The sequence below is a fragment of the Pseudorasbora parva genome, chromosome 18 (genome assembly GCF_024679245.1).
Source record: "Pseudorasbora parva isolate DD20220531a chromosome 18, ASM2467924v1, whole genome shotgun sequence".
Classification (NCBI taxonomy): Eukaryota; Metazoa; Chordata; class Actinopteri; order Cypriniformes; family Gobionidae; genus Pseudorasbora; species Pseudorasbora parva.
Window position 1 is genome coordinate 19,271,480 of NC_090189.1, and position 24,604 is coordinate 19,296,083.

Genomic DNA, 24,604 nt, shown 5'->3' on the forward strand with positions numbered 1-24,604 from the left:
TTTTTATTTTATTAATAAAAAATAGTGTCTGTCGGACTTCCCATCTGAGACTGTCTTTTCCCAAGAGTGACTCAATAGCTTCCCTGTGTGCACTGTAAAAAGTAATAAGTTGACTTTACTTAGAAAAGCTGCTCAGCAAAATCTCCAGTGTTAAAATCCTGGTGTTAAGGACTCTCAGAGTAAAGTGTTACATGTCTGGTGTTGAATTAACACTACTAGTGTAAACCGCACTCTCTGGCCGGTGAACATATGTAGAGTTAAATCTCAACACCGAGAGAGAGAGTAAAATTACATCCGGGGCATTTCGGCGACACAAGCTGAAACTTTTCTCACAGACACCATTTTTTTTGACTCGCGATGCGGACCAAACAAGGAGGGATAACGCTGATATTGCGTGTTTTATGCGGTTTCATCGTATTTACATATGTATTTTATTACATCATATTAGGTCATCATTTTTTACTTGCTACTACTTTGTAGAGTTAAATTGTGTTTGTAGAGGTTACCATAAAACTTGAGTACAAGGAACTCAATTTCAAAAGTTCAGCCAACTTACATATATTAGTTGGGGTTTGTAAGCAGAACTCAACATAATTCTGTCTGTGAGCTGAGGAAGTGTACTCCCAGAATGCATTGCAGCATGAATAAATTAATCGCAGGGCAATCGTAACTCTGTTTTTATTATTTTTGGCTTTATTTTACCATTTTATTTGCTGTCTTTTGTAAGTATAACACCAATAATGACAGGAAATGAACTTGTAATGATCTTATTAAGTGTAAAAAATAATAATAATGTTACCATTGTTGTGTTTTGAATGCTGAATGTTGAAGTCTGTGTGATACTGAAGCATACTTCCCTTCCTTTGAAATCAGATTTCGTGTTGCATTTCTGCATCAATAAGAAGAGCTTTATATTAATATCACTTAAGTTCCAAGTGCCCAATCAAAGGGAACATTGATCACCGTAATGGTGAGAAATTTTAGGAAATCAACTTAAGTTTATGAAGTCAGCTTATGTGACACTCTCCCAAAGTATTTAGTTGTATTTTCAATAACATTCAACATGACAGGAAAATGAGTGAATGCAACTAAGAAGAACGATGACTGCAGAGGTGGAGGAAATTAGAGAAAAGTCTATTAAGATTTGCCCCGCCTTAATCTTTTGCCCACCCACCTGTTTTTTTTTCTTTTCTTTTTTTTTTTCTTTTGGCAAAATGGTACTCAAAACAGTCAAGTAATGTTTACTTGGGTTTTCTAAGTAACAAAGGCATACACTCTAAAAATGGCTGGGTTAAAAACAACCCAATTGGCAACCCAGCGCTGGGTAAATATTGGACAGAACACATGCTGGGTTAAATTAACCCAGTGGCATTTTAACCAAGCAGGATGGGCTGTTGAGAAAACCCAAAATGTAGTCAATTTTTTTACCATTGATGGATTTGCTATTCTGGGTTATTCTTGCTGGGTTGTTCTTAAAAAAATCTCCTGTGCATTGGCCTACTATAAAACTAGACAATCATGAAATAAATTAAGAATGCATGTTTAGACTGTTAAAACAATGATTTTTATTGCTTGACAAATGGTACAATACACAAATGTGTTAAAATTGGCAACAATGACAACTAACGTTACAAACCTAATATATTCTGTCAATTTATTCACGTTGAAATCGAACTTTTATTTTGACGGGTTGCCGTGACTTTGAGTCTTCTGTGTTCATGATATGACAGGCGCCTCCGTCATTCAGAAACGCAAAAAAACATGGACGAGTAACGTTAAGTAGTATTTAACACAGACAATCGTATATATTCGACTACAGTCTGGAGCCCTGCGTGACGCGACTGAACGCAGCTGCGGGACCGAATATAGTCTACTTGTGAGTCGATGCTATACAGATACTATCGTCACATTTTTAATATTTCAGTGACATCCCTACAACCATGTTTAATTTTCGTAAGAGATCATGGTTCTGTGTAATCACAAACTGTATTAATCTAGTTATCGTCTCACATGCCTAACGTTACCTAAACTAACACGAGTCAGTAATTACATTGCATTGGATTCTGAGGTAAAACTTTTGTCGTCTTAACGTCATGTAACATAAGCTTATGAATTGCTGCCGCGAAGAAGGAAAAACAACTATAATTATGCTAATTAAAATAATTATTAATGAAAATATATGAACTTATCTTAAAACATCTGCAACCGGTGGGTTTGCCTTTTGCATTGTCCTTTCAAAATGACAGTTTGGGAGCGAATTTAAACGAATCAAGGCGGGAAGCACGTGAAACAACCAAGCGCTGGGTAGAATCAACCAAGCATTGCAACCCAGCAGGTTTAACCCAACGAGTGGAAATTTGAAACTACCCAATGGTGTTTAAAATGTGATCAAATAAACCAACACAAAAATGCCCAACAGTCTTAACCCAGCATTTTGTGTGGGTTAGTGAGAGTGTAGCATACAAATAGTTCAGATTACTAAATTGTTTTAAGTAAGTTCAACAATTATTGGACATTAAGTAAAGTTTACTAAAAAGTCTTAGTAAGAACAGCTGTTGGATTTTACATTGTGGATAGCAAACGGTATGTCATAATCAGCTGCTTATAAGTTATAACGGTTTCATAAGAGCTGCATTTGCACTGCATCATTTAGCTTTTGCATAGTTTAGATCTGACCACAGGTAGTACAGAAACAAAAATACTCAAAAGTACCCATGTTCAGTATTTCAAATGGAGCCAGGGACAAATCAATTTAGGCTAAATTGTCATTGTATAGAGTAAAAACACATTTAATTTTGAACTGAGCTCACTTTGTCTGTACAAGCTTGTAAATAATGAACATCTTAAATCTTTATTAGTGTTACCTTGGTGATCGTGCTGGCACGAGAGACTGTTAGAAAATAGCACTGTCTGAGCTCTACATATTGTTATTGCTCTGCCAAATAGTAAGACACGATGACAGCAAGGAATCTGATCATGTATTTTGAGCCTGACATATAATGACCTGACCATGCATCTACTCAAACCCAGCGCTCATAACTGCTGCCAATTCGAGGATGATTTAAAGTAGTTAGCAAGTTTTCTCTGCCAAACTGTATGTATGTGTAATTTTGTGCAGATGGGTGGACTGATGAGTGCTGAGTCGCTGGTGTGGTTTATGGTTTAACATTGACCAAGCAGCCAGATGCAATGTGAAGGATGTGGTTTTCGGACATAAACTTCATATCATTATGGGAAAGAGTATGATGTTTTTCTCTTTTTCTATCCTGATTTACAGCAATCTGAATTTTCCTTCGTACAGATGTAGCGAGACCAATTACGTCCCGTAGGAATAAGTTCGGTAAGTACTGAGTCTTGGATATACAGCAAAATACAGAAAGTGCAAACTTAAATAACCTCTTGCCTTCCGCATTTGTTCAAATTTGTTAAAAGATCTATGAATCTGGGAGCGATTGGTCTGCTTGAAAATACAAAGTGGTCTTCACACAAATAGTTTTAAAACCATGCCATTTACTTAAACCTTATTTGCACGAAGTGAACCTTTGAAAAACAGATGAAGCTATGCTGTGAATGTAAACATTTCGTGAGAGATATTTTATCCCCTCCTCAGAGGTCTTGATTTATACACACTAGTCGCACACAGTTCCTCGACTTCAGTTTTTCCATATGCCGTCTCAGAGTGCCAGATTATCTAAACTCCTGGAGACGGCTGAAATGAATATTTCTCTTGGCTCTGGACTTGTCAGCATGAAATTAGGCGTTCGCTAAAATAACGGCTGGTGTCAAAGTTGTACATTGTCTCAGGAATCTTCTGTCTGCCAAGAGGAGAGAGAGAGAGGTGTGAGAAGAGGGAGTTACCCTGCTGTCTTTCATTTAGTCCAGTGCTTCTCTAACTGGGGTACTCCGACTGCCCTAGGTGATGCACGGCAGGACTCTGGGAATTGACAATACAATTTAATTGAACTAGGTATTTTTAGTTTTCTGTTTTCTTTCTAATTTTGAGGGAAGCCCACCCCATATAAAAATAAAAAGATGATTTTGACCTTATCTCATAATTACAACTTTATTACTTAGAACGTTCCTCTTGTAATTGTGACTGTAGTTAATAAATCTCATTGTGTAATTAAAATGGCAACTTTAAATCTCACAATGTCAAGTCACCTTTATTTATATAGCGCTTTTTACAATACAGATGGTTTCAAATGAGCTTTACAGTGATAACAGGAAATTAATGCAACAATATTGTTTTGGCTGTATGGCAGTCATTGTCCAGTTAATTCATTTGCTGTCTATGGTGGGGTCGGAGTTCTCGGATCTTAATTTGTGTTCCAACGAAGGTCTTATGGGTTTGAAATGACATTAGGTGAGTAATAGCCTCGAAATCTAGACGCACCCTAGTGGCAGCAAATCTAATCTGCCGCGAGTATCGTCTAGCAACTCTCAATACACGTCTGAGCTGTAAAAACCAAACTCCGCCAATCACATAGTGTATAGAGTCGGTGGGCGGGGCTTAACATAATGACGGCAGAGTTGCGCTTACGTGTTACTAGTAAACACAGAATCTGGCAAACGGCGGTCTTTCGAATCAGCTTTGACCGCGACTCTGGAAGACTTGGAGTTAAGCTTTTCTCTGAGAAAAGAACAAAGAACGGCACTGAAGTCATTCTTAAAAAGGGAAGATGTGTTTGAAGTTTTGCCGCGAATACAGCGAAAATTTAAATTATCTGAAATTATAGGCTATGTTAAATATGAAACTAAAACCACCTGTGTGTGGCGGCAAATCACAATCTTGATGAATCATTAGTAATTCAAACAATGTGTTCAAATAACTCAAATTTTAGCCAAAATATTTGTTACAAAGCCACAGCAAAACGGCGGTGCGTATCCAGTAATGCATGCTTTCACTTTGAGATTCTTCAGAATGAAAAGTGTGTTAAATAACATCTAGTTTTGCACTTCCCTTTCACCATAGTTTAGTCTAGGCATACTTGTATGAATGCGTATGTGCACCATAGACAGTAAAAAAAATCGGCCGAGCGTTCCCATAGACTTCAACGGCAGAAAGTGAAGTCAATTAGAAGCACTCACTTCCTGATGGCTGAGCGAACTGCGCAGGCTCAGACTGAGCTTGACGATGTAGATGTGACGTGAGCAACCTGTCTGTCTTCTAATAGTTGTGGAAAGTGAAATCTGAATCATGTTGTTTAAATGTTTTGTCCCGTTGCTTTTGGCTCACTATGGGCTTCTCCCCATTCTTCTCCCTTGACTTTATCAGACTTTATGTCTCCACGTCCCCCCGACTGTCTCATAGACTGTAAAAGATTGTCTATGAGCGTCTCCTCCTGTCTATACGGTAATTTCTCAACTGTGCGACAGTCGCGTTGCGGTTATGACGCAATCGTTAGCCTATTTTTACAAAAGCAGCTTCTACGGGGCGATAGTGTAAGATACAAGGTAATGGAGCCTTTTATGCATTGTCGTGTTTCTTTATAAATAAACAATGGACTAATGGAGTCTTTAAACGCTTCAGATGCAAAGTTATTCACTGTCAAAGTGACTCAAAAATGAATGGGAGTCAATGGGATGCTAACAGCAGGTAATGGCTTGGTTAGCAAGGGCCGCCCCTATGGGTGGAACTCATTCCGAGTGCTAGATTACCCCCTTGATGTGCACAGATGTTCTTTACAAAGTGACATTGCCAACTACTAGTCTGGAATGCAAACACATCATGCAGCATTTGTAGTTTCCGCGGATCCGTGTGAACGGGAATCATTTCGATAATGTTGTCATCTGTACAGTGGAGGAAAAAAAAACATTGTTGTGTAAACATGCCCTTAGTTCATTTATCAATACAGCAGCTCTGGAGCAAATAGTGATGTCATCATCCAGCTCAGTTCAGTTCAGTTATAATACAATGTTTTCACAGCAGGCAGATCACATTAAAGTATTAGTTCACTTTAAAATGAAAATTACCCCATAATTTACTCACCCTCAAGCCATCCTAGGTGTATATGACTTTCTGACAATCAGAGTTATATTAATAAATATTCTGATGCTTCCAAGCTTTATAATGGCAGTGACTGGGTCCTTTGAGTTTGAAGCTCAAAAAAGTGAATCCATCCATAATAAATGTACTCCACTTGGCTCCATATGGGGTTAATAAAGGCTTTCTGAAGCAAATCAATGTTTGTTTGTTTTTTAAGAAAAATATCCATATTTAAAACTTTATAAAGTAAAAATATCTAGCTTCCGCCAGATCGCCTTCCATATTCACCTTACGAGGAAAGTGTAATGCCTCTCGTAGTTCAAAATGCTACGTTCTAAAGATACATCACACTAGTTTTTTTTTTTCCTTAAGTTGAATACGAAAGGTGGTCTTGGCTTTTTCCTGATATTCTTACTGTTTTAAATATGGATATTTTTCTAACATATCCCATTAATTAGTTTCAGAGGGCCTTTATTAACCCCATATCGATCCATGTGGAGTACATTTATTATGGATGGATGGATATGCTTTTTTGAGCTTCAAACTCAAAGGACATTGAGGGTAAGTAAATCATGGGGTAATTTTGGGTAATTCATTTTTAATTAATTGGGCTGGTAATCCCTACGTTATGGGGACAAAATGTCCCCACAAAGATGGCAATATCCGAAATCCTAGTCCTTGGGACATGTTTTGGTCCCCATGAGGAAAACATCTTATAAATCATACAGAATTTTTTATTTTTTTTTATTTTTGAGAAAGTAAAAATGCAGAATGTTTCCTGTGATGGGTAGGTTTAGGGGCAGGGGCAGTGTAGGGGGAGAGAAAATACGGTTTGTACGGTATGAAATCCTATACGCCTATGGAAAGTCCCCATAAAACATGGAAACACTATGCGTGTTGTTGTGTTTGTGTTTGTGTGTGTGTGTGTGTGTGTGTGTGTGTGTGCGCGTGTGCGCGTGTGTGCGTGTGTGTGTGTGTGTGCGTGTGTGTTTAACATTTATCAAATAATTTTAATACAACTTTGCGAGTACAAGTCTGGTTCAGTACTATTTGATAGGCAAAAAAAACGATCTGCAAAGCCTCCCTGTGTGCGCTAACAAAGCCTGTTGGATTATTTTCAGTGTAAGAAACACTGTATCTCAATTTGCTTGTTGACATCTGGTAGAAGCATCACAGCAGTGAAATATCGATTAGTCGATAATAAAACGGTAATGAGAGATGACATATCCGTTTGCATGTGGTTAGCAAAAGCCAGTGAGTTATTAATCACATAGCAGATTTATCAAGGCATACAGAAATTGTGTTGCATGTCAACTTTTGGCTTCCCCCACCCAAAACATGTGCTCCAAATGAGGCTTTAAATGCGTTTCCCTGCTATTCCAAGAGAGCAGCGGGATCTGATGGAGTGTTGCCTTCAGACTGCCAACGGGTCACGAATCAGAGTCAGAGGAGGGCAAATAAAATCAATGCTCGTGCTTCATTCATCATCGCTAACCTTTATTTACGATGTCTGGTCGCCTAGTACATGTCAGGACTCTCGGAACCAAATATTCGATCCAACCCATCCATATTTATGAGATTTTTCTCCAATTCATGTACAGCATTACGTCAGTATTGTTTAATTGCTTTTTCGGTTAAATTTACGATAGAGCCTATGCCACGTTATGCAAAGAATTATGGCCCATGCAATGTTTTGTTGCCATTTTTTGTGTCTCAGATTTACCAACAAGGCTGTTAAACCCAAATCCAACACATAAAACAATTCTCATTTCATGCTCAGATTTGCAACATTATGTCAAGCTCGACTTTCATCCGAGGCCCACAGCTGTGTTTAAGTCCAGGCTTTGTACAGTATCAGAGAAGCTGGAACTTTGTCAAGAAAAAGATGTAATGAGATCTAAGGCACTGAACAAATGTCCCTGGGAGATTTACTCCAGCCAAACGGCACAGGCTGACCATAGTTCAAACCTTCAGTCTGATTTATGTGCTACTTTATCTGATTTAATGAGCATTTCAACAATTAGCTTAGCCTGTATCAGAGTGCTCGGAGCGGCCTATCAGTCATGACCTGCGAAAATGCAGCTGCTTTTTTAACGATGGCAAACATGGGGTTTCGTTTTAATGGGCGGATCTCACAGCTCGGTCGCAGGCGAGGCTCATTATGCCATCTTGTAAGAGGAGCCGTCATTTCACCCTTTTTTCCACCATTTCAGCCACTGACTTTTAGAGGAATAATATATCATGTCTTAAAATAGTCCGTCCCACGCTGCAGGTAGGAGAAATCTCCACAGAGGAAGATTGGAAGATCAATTAGAGCCACGAGGCAGCTTGTTGTCACTGACGCATCATTAGTAGCTTAATCAAGAGTAGTTTGATGCTCCTTCAACCAAAAATGAATTCAAAGTCCATCCCCTAGCGCAGCAAATGAGGCATGCTGTTTTGATTTCTTTGGTCAATATACTGGAAAGACACATGGCCACTGTTATCGTGTTGACATGTGAAGGGGTCGGTGAAGGATTTCTCCATTTCACCCCCTGTGTATATTATGAAATGTAGTTAGGTGTTGCACGATGAGGCTTTGTTAGGCCGCACGTCCATAGAGACAGAGAGAGAGAGAGATGCACAAACACACACACACACTCCAGTATGTGTCTGCAGAGAGGTGGAAGAACAAAAGTCCAGTAGCACCACTGAGATTATAGCCTTAAGAAATATGAAACGCCGCACTGTCATGATGACATGTTGCTAAGCAACTAATAACAGTTTTTATACTGATCTTCAATGTAATGTTTCTTGTTAGGGAGGACATGCAGCTTTGCAAATTGTAAATCAGAGACATGAATCATGTGTTACTGCAAATTTCATTCATAGTCAATGCATTTTTATATATCAGGTGAAATTAAATTTCTGCCTTGTACAGCGGTACATTTCATTTAAAGTAGAGAGTAAAGCTAACATTATAAATATGATTATGAAAGGAAATGAATACAGATGTTACCCAATAAAAAAAGATTAATCAGTATAACCCAGATTAATTCAGTTGTTTATCAGGCGTCTCTCTCCAACTGGATCTGATTTACCAGTCCAAGAAGTCTGAGTATGTCTGGAGTTTCTTTAGACTTTGCATATGTTGCTAATTAAGCAGATAGTCTGGGTCTGAACAGAGACTCTTCTTGATAGGAAAGTTCTGCCATCATTTACTCATCCTCATGTCATTCCAAACCTGTACTCAAATTCTGAAGACTCTGGTGATTGCTCTTTTCCATTGGATTACAATGCATGATGAGTCAAGCTTCTAAGCTTTAGAAAAGGATGCAAAGCAACCTAAAAGTATATATCTTTGTATGAATGTTGTTCAGAATCAGTTCTGAATAAAATCGTCTCTACCTCTTATGTTTATTGTAGAAGTAGTGACGCATGAATATGAATCTAAACTCACTGACACTGCTTGAGTGTTATTTATTAATAACCCTCTAAAAGCTATATGAAATATAATTCATCATATTGTAAGAAGGGTTTTACATTTAGGACAATTTTTGGTGACACTTTACAGTAAAGTATCATTTTTTTTTAATTAGTTAATGCATAAAAGGAATGGTTTACCCCAAAATTTAAATGACCCCACAATTTACTCAAAAACAAGCCATCCTAGGTGTATATGACATTCTTCTTTCAGACGAATACAGTTAGAGTTTTATTAAAAATGTCCTGAGTAATCCAATCATTATAATGGAAGCCTAAAATTTGAAGCTCAAAAAAGTGAATCCATTATAAAAGTACTCCACACAGCTACAGGGGGATAATAAAGCCCTTCTTAAGCAAATTGATGGGTTTTAGAAACATATCCATATTTAAACAAAGTAAAATGTCAAGCTCCTGAAAGACAAACCTCAGTATACAACTTACTAAAAAGGGTTACGTGCCTCAGCGATGACGTCGGATGTAGCATAAACATTTTAAACAGCGAGAGGTGTTACACTTTTTGTGGAAGTTAGATATTTTACTTTATAAAGTTTTAAATATGGATATTTTTTCTTACACAAACCCATCGTTTTACATTGAAGGCCTTTATTAACCCCCTGGATCCATGGATGCATTTTTTTGAGCTTCAAATTTTGGGTTGCCATTCAGTACCATTATAATGCTTGGATTAGCCTGGACATTTTTTAATATAACTCTTAATTGTTTTCGTTTGAAAGAAGAATGTCATATACACCTAGGATGACTTGAGGGTGAGTAAATCATGGAGTAATTTTCTTTTTTCGGTGAACTATTCTTTCAACTAACATTAACAAAGGTTAATAAATAATCTAAGAGCTCATTGTTAATTAATGTTAGTTAATAAAAAAATAACATTCATGTTAGTCCACAGTGCATTATGTTATCAGATACAACTTCCAATAATAATATGCATTAGTAAATGTTGAAATTAAAATGAACTAAGATAAATGTTGTAAGTTTATTATTAGTTCATGTTAACTAATTTGGTTAACTAATGCTAACAAAGGAAACCGTATTATAAAGTGTTACACACATTTCCAAATGTAAAAAAAAAAAAAAAAATCATAAGCATATATTCAGTATTTAATAGAGTAGCAATGTTGAATAATGTATATTATATCAGACGTTGTAATGTACAAATTATAGAATAATGTCTGTTAGAAAAAAAAACGAAAAAAAAAACAAAACAATTTTATATATATATATATATATATATATATATATATATATATATATATATATATAATTGTTTTTTTGTTTTTTTTTGCAGTATATTTCACTGCAGAAAAACAGGAAATAAAACAGACACCCGTGTCGGTCACAGAAGGTGAACTTTCCGCTGGATAAAAATTGTAGAAGCACCATTTTCTTCCTTCCAGTAAACACGGTGAAACCTGGTAGTAAAACTATTTGACACAGTTAAATTAATCACATCTCTATGCCTCAGGCGCCCCATGTGAATCCCCACATGGTGCCAGCATAGACAGGATATTGGCACAGATTGGCAGATAGAAAAGGACAGTCTGTCAATGTGCCTTTTTCTATTTTTTGAAAAACCTAAATGCTTGATTGCAAATAACACATATGCTTTCAGAACATCCTTTTATAAAGGTGTTTTTGTGATTTTCTTGAAGATAAATGTTTTAGACTCCTAGATAAACAGGGCTGTTGATGTTTGCGTGATTAAAAACACTGTCCTGGCAGTCTAACCGAGGGAAGTCAAGGTTTATGAGCGGGCCGCGTACAGTAATGATTTCTGGAGAAAGCTCAAGGCTGACGGAGACATAATAGGCCAGTTCTGCCTCTCATGTGGTCCTATATGAGAGTGACTCATGCGATACTTAATCCTGGTGATTCAGGGAAGGAAACCGGACATTTTATGTATAGCAAAATTATGAGATTTTATCATTTATTTTATCTTTTATTATTTATTTGATCTTTTACGCCAACATATCCTGGTCTGGTAATGAATTGGTTTGAAATTTGTCAGTGAGGAGCGATATAATCTGTTCTTTATCTGCTCTGAAATGAGCAGTATTCTCAACGGAGGGCCGTAAAACAACACATTGTGTCACTGATTAGCCAAATCCATTATGCTCTAATTAAATCACTAGATACTGCACATTACTGCTCTGAGCGCTGCGGTGGCCTTTATCACTAAAGCCCACAGATAATTATTTGATTAGCTTGTTTTCACTTCACGGTTCTTACTTTTTACAGAATGTTTTACAGACATTCTCACTTTTTATTTTCGTATTTCTTTTAGCATTTCAATGTATTCCTGTTTAATAGTTCTGTCTAAAAGTCTGTAAAACAAACTATTCAGTCTTGTATTCTGCAACCTGGTTGTTTTTAATAGGTTAAAAGTTTTAATTTAGTGTAAACACTGAAAACGTTTAATGCATTTCCTCATATCGTAGTGCTTCCTTCCTCCTTTTACCCTTTAGCCTGATGTTAGCACTCTTGTCTAAAGCCACGGGGCGAGAGTTAATTGTCAAATTGATGTGACCCCTGAGGCAGCCAGGGTGTCTTATGCTTATACACGTTTGATGTATGTCGGAACTGACTGACAAATTGGGATCCCTACAAAACGCCAATAGGCTGGCCCTTCCAGCGTCCTGCTTGAGCGTACCAGACCGTCTTAGATGGTATGGAAGTCAGGGCTCCAAGCAGGGAGGTCAGTCACTGCCGTTTCTGCAAGACCCACTCAGTGTGACTATTGGATAACGCTTGGAAAGTGTGCCTGTCTCAGGAGATGGTATGCTGCGGGCCACGTCCTTCAGGGAAGGAATGGTGGTGGAATACACATAAGGACTAACCTAGCAGGGTAGTGCAACATATGGCAGTCTCTGGGGTGGTTCCAACCTGATTCCAGGGGGGAAAGAACACGCCCAGAGACGACAGAGCGGGCTCTGTCAAGGGAAAGACACGGGGCTAGCCAAGTAGGGTAGCTGGTACCGTGGAAGAATACACATATGGGGTTGCCAAGAGCAAACCGCTACATATGGAACCCAGCCTACACACATGTTCCACAAGCATACGGGTGCAGGCCTGGCATTAGATGGTCGCAATGTCTGACACTGCAGGGGTGACGGAGGAGCTCGACAGGGTTAGCCGTTTCCGGGAAACACAACTGGAGACAATAGATGCATGTATCCGGCTCAGAGGGTGGGAGTGGCCTTGAAAGCCGACACTTAGAACGGGCACTTTGCGCTTCTGGCCACTGGGGGCGAGAATGTGGGAAGGCACCGCCTCTACACGGAGGCTATAGAATCTAGCGAACGTGATAGGTGTCGCCCAGCCCACAGCTCTACATGTCTGTTAGCGAGGCGCCTTGAGCCAGTGCCCAGGAAGAAGCCACACTCCTTGTTGAGTGTGCTCGCAACCCAACCGGGCAAGGCACGTCTTGGGACTGGTAAGCCAAGACGATAGCATCCACTATCCAGAGGGCTAACCTCTGCTTGGAGACAGCCTTTCCCTTCTGCCGACCTCCGTAACAGACGAAGAGTTGCTCCGAGGTCCGAAAGCTCTAAGTCCGAGCTACGTACACACGAAGAGCATGGATTCAGCCTCCTCGCACCTCCGAGGAACCTGACGATTAGGTTGTGCTTCCCTACGGACTTACCTTCAACTGTGTCGTGATATGCCGCTATTGCTGCGACGTACACTTTGAGGGTGGAGGGAGACAGCCTTCGCTCAAACCCATCTTGCAGGAAAGAAAGCACGACACCAATTGATCACCTTCGGGGGTCTTCCCAGTGGGAAGAACACCCCTCAACAAATAGGTTCCACATCAAGGTGTAGAGGCACCTCATAGAGGGGGCTCTAGCCGAAGAGATGGTGTCTACCACTGCATGTGGTAGCCCACCTAGAACCTCTGCGTCCTGTCCAAGGACCAGACATGGAGATTCCAGATCTGGAGTTAGTTCTGGGATCCAGGTCCGGTTGGGCCAATAGGGCGCAACTAATAAGACCTGCTCCTCGTCCTCCCTGACTTTGCACAGGGTCTGTGCAAGAAGGCTCACTGGGGGAAAACGCATACTTGTGTAGGTCCCAGGGCCAGCTGTGAACCAGTGCATCTGTGTCAAGGGTGCCCCTGGTCAGGGAATAGTACCATTGGTAATGGGTCGAGTCCCGAGAGGCAAACAGGTCTACCTGCGGCTCCGAAGAGGTCCCATATCAGCTGAACCACCTGGCTGCCGTAAGAGCTCGTCGGCTGTCCGGTTAAGCGCACCTGGGATGTGAATGGCCCGAAGCGACCTCAGCTGCTTCACGGATGCCTCTGCCCGTGGCAGAGGCATCCGTGAAAAGCACAGCATGCCTGGACACTTGTTCTAAGGGCACCCTGGCCCAGAGAAACGAAGTGTTGGACCACGGGCTGAAAGTTTGGCAGCAGTAAGGAGTCACTGGGACCCGTTATTGGTCCGTACTGCCACGCCTACCTCCGGACTCGACCATGGAGCCAGTGTTGAAGCTTTCTCATATGAAGCAATCCAAGCGGCGTTACCACAGCTGCAGATTCCATATGCCCCAGGAGCCTCTGAAGAGATTTCAGTGGGACCGCTGTCCTGCCTTTGAATGAATTCAAGCAGTTCAACATCGGCTGGACTCGCTCCTCTGTGAGGCGTGCAGTCTGGCTGACTGAATCCGGCTCTATACCGAGGTATGAGATCCTCTGCGTAGGACAGAGTTTGCTCTTCTCTTGGTTGACCCAAAGGCCCAACAGGCTGGAACGGGAGCTTGTGCAGGGCTCGATTCAGGATACGCAGGTCCAAGATTGGCTGTAACCCACCACCTTTCTTGGGTACAATGAAGTAGGGGCCTGACTTCATATCGGCTGGAGGAACTGGCGCAACCGCGTCCTTCGCCAGTAGGACATTAATCTCTGACCACAAGACGTGAGCGTCGAAGCTTCACATGGAGGTGAAGAGGATGCCCTTGTACTTGGGAGGCCGTGAGCGAACTGAATCGCGTAGCCGAGTCTGATGGTACGGATGAGCCTGCGAGACGGCCTGGGGAGCTGTAGCCAAGCCCCCAGACACCGAACAAGCGGGACCAATGGCACCACAGAAGTACCCGGGGTGGGTCAGCGAGGCGGAGTGCTCTGGCCCGACTCGGCCCGGGGGTGGCCCTGAGTGTTGTGTGTGTGACTCCTGATTTGGACAGAGTGTGGGTGAAAAGGCCTGGAGGCATTCTCGGTGCCCACTCTGCTGCCTGCTGCCTGGAGGCAGGGAGGTGGAGCACTCAGACCCGACTTCTAGTGGAGACCATGCCTTGATGGATCAGGGCTGTTTTAGCAGCAAAAGGGGGACCAACACAATATTGGGAAAGTGGCCATAATGTTGTGCCTGATTGTGTATATTTCTGTCATGAGAGCACTATTGTTGATTATTGCTGCTTATGTTATTTATTGCTGCTGATGACGGTTATTACTGCTGATGTTGGTTGATGCTGCTGCTGCTGATGTTGGTTATTGCTGCTGATGCCGGTTATTGCTGCTGATGTTGGTTATTGCTCCTGATGGCGGATATTGCTGCTGATTGCCTGTTATAGCTGCTGATATTGGTTATTGCTGCAGATGCCGGTTATTGCTGCGAATGTTGGTTATTTCTGCTGATGCCGGTTATTGATGCCTGATGCCGGATGTTGGTTATTGCTGCTGATTCTGGTTATCGCCGCTGATGACGGTTATTGCTGCTGATTCTGGTTATCGCCGCTGATGACGGTTATTGCTGTTGATGCCGGTTATTGTTGCTGATGCCGATTATTGCTGCTGATATTGGTTATTGCTGCTGATGCCAATTATTGCTGCTGATGTTGGTTATTGCTGCTGATGCCAGTTATTGCTGCTGATGTTGGTTATTGACGCTGATGGCGGTAATTGCTGCTGATGTTAGTTATTGCTGTTGCTGCTGTTGGTTATTTTATAAGTAAATAAGACATTCTGCAGCTGCACAATATGACATACATGAATTACCCTTGGCAGATCAATAGCGGTGTACCAAGTAGTTTTACTTTTGAATTTAAAATCAAAACAGTGAGCTCATTGGCAGCTGATACAGCAGGAACCAATCAGCTGATGCCAGTATTGCTGCTGATGCCGGTTATTGTTGCTGATGTTGGTTATTGCTGCTGATGTTGGTTATTGCCGCTGATGGCGGTTATTGCTGCTGATGCCAATTATTGCTGCGGATGTTGATTATTGCTGCGGATGTTGATTATTGCTGCTGATACCGGTTATTGCTGCTGATGTTGGTTATTGCTGCTGATGCCGGTTATTGCTGCTGATGCCGGTTATTGCTGCTGATGCCGATTATTGCTGCTGATGTTGGTTATTGCTGCTGATGCCGGATATTGCTGCTGATGCCGGTTATTGCTGCTGATGTTGGTTATTGCTGCTGATGTTGGATATTGCTGCTGATGTCGGTTATTGCTGCTGATGCCGGTTATTGCTGCTGATGCCGGTTATTGTTGCTGATGTTAGTTATTGCTGCTGATGTCGGTTATTGCCACTGATGGCGGTTATTGCTGTTGATGCCGGTTATTGCTCTGATGCCGATTATTGCTGCTGATGCCGGTTATTGCTGCTGATGTTGGATATTGCTGCTGATTGCGATTATTGCTGCTGATGTTGGTTATTGCTGCTGATGCCGGTTATTGCTGCTGATGTTGGTTATTGCTGCTGATGCCGGTTATTGTTGCTGATGTTAGTTATTGCTGCTGATGCCGGTTATTGCCACTGATGGCGGTTATTGCTGTTGATGCCGGTTATTGCTATGATGCTGTTTATTCCTGCCAATGCCGATTATTGCTGCTGATGTTGGTTATTGCTGCTAATGCAGATTATTGTTTCTGATGTTGGTTATTGCTGCTCATGTTGGTTATTGCCACTGATGGCGGTTATTGCTGCTGATGCCGGTTATTGCTGCTGATGCCAAATATTGCTGCTGATGTTGGTTATTGCTGCTGATGTTGGTTATTGCCACTGATGCCAGTTATTGCTGTTGATGCCGGTTATTGCTACTGAAGCCGATTATTGCTACTAGTGCTGCAACGACGCGTCGACGTCATCGATGACGTCGACTACGGAAATACGTTGACGTTCGTGAAATGCGTCGACGCGTCGTGTCAGACGTTCATCTCGCGTAATGTTGGCTTCTGCTCCTGGTTCTATCACAAAAACCTAGACAGCGAATATCAAAAGTATGGGAATACGTTTAAACAGAGGCCAAACAGTGTTTCCCACACATAGACTAATTTGTGGCGGACTGCCACATAATCAATAACGGCCGCCACATTCGTCATTCATTCATTTTTACACTATTTAAAAGACGCACGCATATTCGTTTAGCTGCATTTCCTTAAGTTCTCTCTCCGCCCTTTTGCGCGTCTCTTACTCACACACACACACACACACACACACACACACACACACACACACACACACACACACACACACACACACACACACGTGGGTTGCATCGACCGTAAAACAAGTTTTATTGCATTTTGGCGCATTTAGTGTGACATAGCTTTTAAAACCAGAGCAGTTGAATAACAGGGTTGCGACACGCCTTCATCACACGGCAGCGCGCGGTCACGGCGCTCATATAATTCTAAACAAACCAGCGCGGTGTCAATCAATACAGACCAGTGTTTCCCAACCGGGATCCCGAGCAAAAGATGCCGGGACGCACTTACACCGCGGTTCATCTCACATCTGATGACGCATCTTTAATATGGGGTGTAACTTGAAAATAATGCTGTATGTATGTTTCTGTCGATGGATACGTGCTGACTCCTCAGGTATACACTACTACAACAACAGCGATAATAAAAGAAAAACGTGGGCAAACGGTCTCTCTTTGTAAACTTTATAAAACGCATGCGAGTGCTGCTGTACGTCCGAATATGAGCAGTCATTTTCACAGTCATCACCCGAGTGTAGCCAGGAGACGCGAATGAGAAGATCTGTCTCTGTGCTGATGTGCACTCGTCCCACAGCGCGCAAATATTGAGTTCTCTTTCAAATCCTGTGCTTAAACGGACAAACTCACAAAAAGTATGTCAAAATCTCATAGCCTACTCTATGCCTTAAGTGAACTTTATACAGAAAATACGACGACTATCCGTGGGTCTTAAAGGGGCAGTAGCCTTCACTGCTGTCTGTTTAATGTCAAAGTTTAATAAGGATTCTTTTTTTTAATTTTAAACAGTTAAATGTGTGGTTATTTTACTTTTGATTACTTCATTCCATTTCTCAAAAAACTAATGTTAGACCTACCCGAAAAACCTGAAAAGCATTGTTTATTTTATTCTCATCTTTGCTCAACAGTATTTATTTGTGCTGCTGCTTCTATTTAAGTTATCTGTTCTTATTTTCTTTATTTTCTTTTGACAGTAGTCCTTTTTCCTCTGAACATAGCAAATACCGAACTGTACTGAAACGTGAACCTAAAACCGCGATACAAAGCGAACTGTGAGCAGTCTGTACTGTTACACCTCTAGCGTAACTTATGTGAGGGGGTGCCACAGAATTTTGAAAAATTTCAAAGGGTAAAAAAATTAATCGTTAGATTAGTCGACTAATCGAAAAAATAATCGTTAGATTAGTCGACAGAAAAAATAATCGTTAGTTGCAGCTCTAATTGCTACTGATGTTGGTTATTGCTGCTAATGCAGATTATTGTTTCTGATGTTGGTTATTGCTGCTCATGTTGGTTATTTCCACTGATGGCGGTTATTGCTGCTGATGCCGGTTATTGCTGCTGATGCCAAATATTGCTGCTGATGTTGGTTATTGCTGCTGATGCCGGTTATTGCTGCTGATGTTGGTTATTGCCACTGATGCCAGTTATTGCTGTTGATGCCGGTTATTGCTACTGAAGCCGATTATTGCTACTGATGTTGGTTATTGCTGCTGATGCTGGTTATTGCTGCCGATGCCAATTATTGCTACTGATGCCGGTTATTGCTATGATGCCGATTATTGCTGCTGATGTTGGATATTGCTGGTGATGGCGATTATTGCTGCTGATGTTGGTTATTGCTGCTGATACAGGTTATTGCTGCTGATACAGGTTATTGTTGCTGATGTTAGTTATTGCTGCTGATGCCGGTTATTGCCACTGATGGCGGTTATTGCTGTTGATGCCGGTTATTGCTATGATGCCGATTATTGCTGCTGATGCTGGTTATTGCTGCTGATGCTGTTTATTGCTGCTGATGTTGGTTATTGCTGCTGATGCTGGTAATTGCTGCTGATGCCGATTATTGTTTCTGATGTTTGTTATTGCTGCTGATGTCGGTTATAGCTGCTGATGCCGGTTATTGCTGCTGATGCCGATTATTGCTGCTGATGTTGGTTATTGCTGCTGATGCCGGTTATTGCTGCTGATGTTGGTTATTGCCACCGATGCCGGTTATTGCTGTTGATGCCGATTATTGCTACTGATGCCGATTATTGCTCCTGATGTTGGTTATTGCTGCTGATGCTGGTTATTGCTGCCGATGCCAATTATTACTACTGATGTTGGTTATTGTTGCTGATGCCGGTAATTGCTGCTGATGCTGGTAATTGTTGCTGATGTTGGTTATTGCTGCTGTGGCTGGTTATTGCTGCTAACGCTGATTATTGCTGCTCATGTTAGTTATTGCAGCTGATGCCGGTAATTGCTGCTGATGTTAGTTTTTGCTGTTGCTGCTTTTGGTTATTTTATAAGCAAATAGGACATTCTGCAGCTGCACAATATGACATACATGAATTACCCTTGCCAGATCAATAGCGGTGTAACAAGTATTTTGAATTTAAAATCAAAACAGTGAGCTCATTGGCAGCTGATACAGCAGGAACCAATCAGATGTGCCCTATTGAGAACAATGTGACTTTTTCTTAATATTTTCTATTCAGCAAGTTTGCATTAAAAAGTGACAGTAAAGATTTTTAAGGTTACAAAAGAATTATGTTTTAAATGGATGCTGTCTTTTTTAACTTTTCTATCAAATAATTATGAAATATTAAACTATTATATAAAATAAAATAAAAAATTGGATGAGTAAAAAAGAAATGTTTCTTGAGCACCAAATATTAAAATTATTTCTGAAGGATCATGTGACACTGAGACTGGAGCAATGGCTGCTGAAAATTCAAATTTGCCATCACATGAATAAATTATATTTTAATCATATTAAAATACAAAAACACAATTGTAATAATATTTGACAATATTTCTTAGTAATTGACTTCTTTTTAAAAATTAAAAAAAAAAAATTAAAAAAATCTTACCTTCCCCAACTTTTGAGCGGTAGTCTATTTACAGGTTGGAACCTTCTTGGCAGAATTAAAAAGACTTGCGCTTTTTTTATTTTACTTTATTTAGAACTTTTCTCAGTTCATTCTGTGTGCTTATATAGTCAGCACACACAGAGTAGACACATTAGGATTTTTATATTCTCTCAGTGTCCAATGTCTTTCCAGGTGGCTTAAATATCCTGACATGTGTACACCGTACCGTAATATACCAGAATATGTTTATCCTGAACGACACTTGATGGGGGGTGAATAAATTGAGACAGATTAACAGTAATTGGCAATTTTACAGAAGACAAAATAATGAAAATAAATGGGAAATCGTACACTCGTTTACCCTGACACTTCCAGCATTCCTAACCCAGCGTGTCATGTGGTCGTATCTGTCCAGCTAATAAATTTACCCCAAACAGCGAGACGCTGACGGTAGGTTTCCCCTTGCAAAGCTCTCACCGAACATTAACTTATAAGTACCCGACACATGGAAATTGGCTTTTACATTTTCTGCCCCTCTGCTCCTTTGGAACTTATCCCAGACAGATGTGTCTCTTTGAAAGATTACACTGGAGTGCAACCCAAAAAATAAGAAGTAAAATAAAAAATCACCTCCATTAGAGTCAGTCGAGATGTTAGAGAGATATTAACAGGTTAGCAAGAGGCAGGGTGCTTCTAGATCATTTTAACTGTCACTGCCAGGATTTTTTCCAGGTACAAGTTTATATTGGAGTATAAGGTGCCAAAACATCGCAGGTGTTGTTGTGAAAATACCATCTGGTTCATTAATTGAAAGTATTCCAGAACATTGCGGACCCCCCTAGGAATGATATATGAGCGGAATGTATTCCACAAGCAGACTTAGCATTTTAAATACCACTCTGCAAAGAAAGGAAACTTCAGATAGCTTAAGTGCTCACAGCATGTGTAAATTGATTAGAGACGAAAGTGTAAAAAAACAACTGCTGAGGAATTCCTAGGGGTTATGATGATGAAATAGGCTGACAGACTATTGCCTAGTGGTTGAGAGTAACTGGCTTTTCAATACCGACACCTGGAAGTGACCTGTTGGGTAGCAGGGCAGACCTGTCCTGGCACCGTTTGACACATTGACCCTGAGGGGGCAGAAAGGCGGTAGTCTCCCACACTCTCTGCTTAACCTCCTGTCACTCTGGGGCGGCGAGTAAGACCCATTTTATCCCCAAAAAGGGAGGCAACTACTCACATATGCCTGACCACTTGCCAAAAAACAGGTCCAGCATTACCATTATGCATATCGTATACCCTGACATTTGAGCATTTAGGAATTATGATCGCACATTGTCTACACACATTTCCTGCTACTTACCATTGTTTTGTGTGAATGTAATCACAATTACACAATTTTCCCCAAGCCTTTTAGTGTTGTTTATGATTATAAATTACAGATAAACCAACGCTAAACAGCACGTACTTGCGGGAAAATTATATTTCAATGCTTTTGCATACATTGACAAAACGTTTTTATTCAGCAAGAAACATTTTTTTCACTTGGAAAACTTCCGTGATTGAAATAATATAAGGTGGTGGGACAGAAAACTACATGGACCCTTTTTCACATTTCATAATTTAAATTCTATAACAAAAAAGTGTGTCTTAATGTTATTTGCTAGATGTTTGGAGCAGTTTCTATGCTCACTATAAAGAATACAAATCATAAAATGTAACTGTTTAAACCAAAATATACAAGGGAAACATTTTATAATAAACTGCATGCAGTAAATAATTATATTCACCTGCTGTGAGTAAAATATTCTCCATTATGACTTGATTTGGCACAGTAAAAACAAAAGGGAATAAATGCATTTGCAGTTTTAAAGTGTTGTAATGGGTATCTGGCAGTCTGGCTGTTAAAGTCACCACTATACTAATTCACATGTATTCATCTACACTCTCTTTTACAGTTTACAAGAAGACAATTAAGCATAAATTAGTTTGTTTATGATGGCAAAAAAAAAATCTCAACTTAATAAGTGGTGCACTATAGCATGTGTTTCCTCTGAAGACATCTGTGTGCATCTTTCAGGGATTTCTCACAGACCTCGCTAATGAAACCTAATGAGATTGGAGACCTGCTCGCTCAGAATGCTGTCTGTGATTGTACAGGTGTCGGCACACATGAGCAAAAATGCTTGGTACAGGTGTGTATAAACAAAAAATGTTTTTGTTTTTTTTAAGATTGTGGACAAAAAGCTGAGTCTGCCATCCATCTGCTTAATATGTTTATGTTGGTAAAGGCAATTTGAAAATGTGTCAATCAAGGAGGTCACAGCTAAGGTCACATACTGAGGTCATCAGCTGCGTGACCAATGAGTTCTCAGCAGGGCCACCACTGAGGTCAGTTCACTTAAGATCTATAATAACAGGGGCTGTTTGTAATGCAATGCTAGCATACTGCACACTGTGCCTACTTTAAATAAAATACTATGTGAAAATGTATTATGCAATGCTAAACATTTTAGTTTGTTGTCATTACTTTAATTTTAAGGGGGTCAAGGGTTATGCTGGTTAGCACGGCCACATTAGCCCCTGCTGGAAGGTGCTATAAATACACCATATAAGAATCTTTTTATATTGACAGCCATTCCAAATGACCCATATTCTGACTAAATAACTGAATAGTAAAATATATACACACATAAAATGCATTAACTTTAAAGCGTTTGGGATCAAATAATCAAATGTGACATTTATAAAGTTACAATAGATTTCTATTTGTATGCTGTTATTTTGAACTTTCTTAAATAAACGTTTCACAGTTTCTACAAAAATATTAAGCAACAAAACTGTGTTCAACATCTAAAATAAGAAGTGTTTCTTGAGCAGAAAATCATTATTTTAGAATGAATTCTGAAGAATCATATCGTGATACTGAAGAGTGGAGATATGATGCTGAAAAATCAGCTTTGTCATCACAGGAAAATTTTAAATATAATATATAATGATATATATAATATTTTTTTTCAAGTAATATTGGGCAAATAAATGCAGCCATGAGACTTTAAAACATCTTACTAGTCCCATACTTTGGAACGGTGATGTATTAATAATATGTCATATTATATGAGATGGTTTGCCAGTGCAAGAATTTGTTTAATAGTACTCTTAAATTTGTTAAAATGCTTTTATAATTTAACGTTTCAGGTTAGGATAGTTGCTAGTAAAAAGTTTGGGAATGTGTGAGTGCTTTTGGTGCAAACATTATCTTCATATTGTTTACTGTATACTGCAGGAATGTAAGCCAATGAGTTCAACTGTAAGGTGCAAATTGCGTGCCTTGTTGGCAAGTGGTATTCGCACTAGCTCCGCCTGACAATGTCTGTTTGGGAAAACAAGATAAAAAAAAATAAAGAACGTATATCAATGTTTTCAGTTGTGTAATCAGTAAAGCATAAGCCTTAGAGGGTTACTTCAGCGATTAGCATATGGCTTTGTATCAGTAGAAACCCCTGGAGTATATTCAAATAAATGTGCTTTCCCCCCTCATATTCCCCTGAGACAAGAGATTTTTGCATTTTATTTCTGGAAAAATTCCTCCTGTGATGCAAATTGACGATATTTGCATCATAGGAGGAATGTTTGGCCAAAGGCTAAAGACTACAGCCAGCAGAGGGAGCCATTTCCGCATATTTTGAACCTGCGCATGGGGGATGGAGATCACACTCAGTGCTCAGCTCGCAGCTACAGGCACTCATTTAAACGGAGCTATGGTGAGCAATGTAAGTCTTTTAACTACTCAAATTAATTTCTATGAAAGTTAAGCTTGCAAAGGCATCAACTGAAACGCGCCAGATTGAACTTGTGTTGTGAATGTATGCCGCGTGTGTAGTCGCGATTACCTCAGCTCTCATCACGAGAGCTCAGCTCATTTATCTGACTCCTGCAGTTAGTGCTCAGAGCTGTGATACTCGCGTGGTGACTCACTCACTATATTGAACAGACACGTTAAGTTTTTAATTGTAGTGTCTTCTTCAACTCAGTCACAGTAATCCAGTTGGTGGCTTTGGGAATGGCCTCACAGGGTAGCAAAGCATTCTGGGAATTGTAGTCTTTCATCCCCATGAGACAAAAATACATTTTCTGTCTTTTCTCAGTCTAGAAAGCACCAAATTCAAAAATAATTTCACATTTCTACTATATTGATGGCCCAGTTTAAATACAGATTCATCTTCCCAGCGCTGAAGTACCCCTTTAAGGATCTAGGGTTTGACGTGATTGACCGGGGTTCGAATCCGCCTCGCTCTTCTCTCTTTTCTCATCACTAATCACATCGCTAAGGCATTTACTTTCAATAAAAAATAATAAAATGTTCTAATGTTCTAAAAATGCCTAACGAAATGTTTAATAATAAAAACATTTATTTTGTAGGGTTAGGGATAGGTGTAAGGAGGGCTTTCCTTGTCCCATTAATGCGACATCCATTTAATAACTTTAATAAGTATAATCATTTACACATGTACACTGTTATTATTTTATCCTGTTTATATACAACAATACTGAGGTGCAAATAGTATGTATCTGTCAAAATAGAGTATAAATAGCATTTAATTACTATTTACATTGCAAATAACTACTTTTACATGGTGTAAATAGAATATATCACTACTTTCACAGCTATTATATATATCTACAGCTATTTGCACTTAGTGCAAATAGCTGCTGCCATTTAATAATGGTGATCTGTTGAGTTATGTATGCATCACTGACAAGATTATGAGATCACAAAGAGGAAAAAAATACACAATGGGAGTAGTCAGAGCAAGTTTAAGACATGC

At 40.0% G+C, this 24,604-nt stretch overlaps 1 long non-coding RNA gene across 1 annotated transcript; it reads left to right on the plus strand.

The window, feature by feature from the left end:
• Window positions 1-1,744: 1,744 nt before the first annotated feature.
• On the plus strand, window positions 1,745-22,169 carry LOC137046671 (uncharacterized). Its single transcript, XR_010899023.1, has 4 exons — window positions 1,745-1,876; window positions 3,278-3,340; window positions 21,856-21,970; window positions 22,067-22,169. It is a non-coding gene; the product is annotated as an uncharacterized lncRNA (long non-coding RNA).
• Window positions 22,170-24,604: the final 2,435 nt, after the last annotated feature.